Consider the following 2,038-nt stretch of genomic DNA (forward strand, 5'->3'; position numbering starts at 1 on the left):
TTTTTCCTTCCTGTAAAAATATTAGACTAATTGCCCAGCTTAACACTTGTCTGGCACCTTGGATACTTCTAGCAGAGTCCTCTCAGTTGCAAGTGGTTCTAGTATGAGACTGCCTTCCATCCCACCAGTCTTGGAAGCTCTAACAGGTGAAGGGGCTATTACCTTTCCTCTTGACTAAAAAACAAAAGATACTTTCTTGGAGTCAAAGTTTGCAGTAGAGAGGTAAGCTTATGAATAATCCAAAGAATTTGTATTTATTACTAAAATCACAAAAGTAAACTTTTTACACTATAACATGATGGAAAACATTGAAATGAAAAGTCCAGTCGAACATGTTTGTTGCTGCTACAGTTTTATTGGCATATCATGGCTAGTTTTCTGTATTGAGAAAAATATTACAATTTGGGATAAAATTTTGGCTGCAAAACTGTATCAGACTTTGAAGCATAATCAGTTCTGGTTGAATGGTAGAGTATAAAACTGCAAATATGTACAAGACTTTTTGGCAAAGAATGTGAGAAAACTAAGGCAGATATTCTAATGCTGCTGTATTAAAACACATTAAGTGTATCACAGTGTTTCCCAGTATTTCTGACATATACTCTCATTTATGGAAGGGACCACAGGGTGAAGATTACAGATACTAGATTTGAATGAAAATGTCTAAGACAAGGGTAGAGTTATAGAGAAAATGGTTGTTGAAAACAGTCCGATACTCTTATATTATTTAAGCCACATAATGCATTAAGATTTACTTTGACAACATTGGTTGGATCATCATCATTTTATGTCTGTTTTCCATGCTAGCATGGGTTGGACGGTTTGACTGGGGTCTGGAAAACCAGGAGGCTGCACATCTGGCAGAGTTTCTACAGCTGGATGCCCTTCCTAATGCCAACCACTCCGAGAGTGTAGTGGGTGCTTTTTACGTGCCACTGGCACAGGGGCCAGAGTGGGCTGGTTATGCGACACTGGTGTAGATTACAGCTGTGAGCTCACTTTATTTGCCGGGTCTTCTCAGTCACATCATATCTCCAGCTCCAGAGGTCTCGGTCTTTTGTCATTGCCTCTGTGAGGCCCAACATTTGAAGGTCATGCTTCACTGCATCCCATGTCTTCCTGGGTGTCCCTCTACCCTGGATTCTTTCCACTGTTTGGGAGTGGCACTTCTTCACACAGCTCTCCTCATCCATCCGTAGTACATGACCATACCAACGCAAACATCTCTCTCTTGCACGCCACATCTGATCCTTCTTATGTCCAACATTTCTCTCAGGGTGCTTACACAATGGTGAAAATATTTTGTTCAAAGTAAACTATATCAGCTAAAAGGACAACAGTTAATCCTTTTGCATTCAGATTACTTTGTCAAATGTAAAGCTTATTTTATTCCCATTGTTTTGAATTAATTATCCATCTCATAGCTTCAAAATTTCAATAATGGGGTATTACATTGCAGGATTGGTATGGAAAACTGGATCTGACAACGTTGAACATAAAATAGATTTATTTGGCTGAATATGGCCAGTTTAAATGTTAAAAGAATTTTAATTTGTGATAGTTGATAATTGTGAATGTTATGCTTAGTTGGAAATGGTTTAGCTGACTGTCCTTCCTCTCATCAACTCAATTGTTTCCAAGCAGAGTAACATTTTCTCATGGCAAAGAATGTTTTCTTTTTTTTTCAGAATATCGGAAATGAATGACACTAACTGTATCATCATCATCGTTTAATGTCCGCTTTCCATGCATGGGTTGGACGATTTGACTGAGGACTGGTGAAACCGGATGGCAACACCAGACTCCAATCTGATTTGGCAGAGTTTCTACAGCTGGATGCCCTTCCTAACGCCAACCACTCAGAGTGTAGTGGGTGCTTTTACGTGTCACCCGCACGAAGGCCAGTTAGGCGGTACTGGCACCGGCCATGCTCAATCATCTCACTTGCACACCACAACTGATGCTTCTTAGGTCTAACTTTTCTCTCAAGGCACTTACACTCTGTCGGGTATGCACACTGACATTACACATCCAGCGG

This window comes from Octopus bimaculoides, chromosome 10 (assembly GCF_001194135.2).
Source record: "Octopus bimaculoides isolate UCB-OBI-ISO-001 chromosome 10, ASM119413v2, whole genome shotgun sequence".
Classification (NCBI taxonomy): Eukaryota; Metazoa; Mollusca; class Cephalopoda; order Octopoda; family Octopodidae; genus Octopus; species Octopus bimaculoides.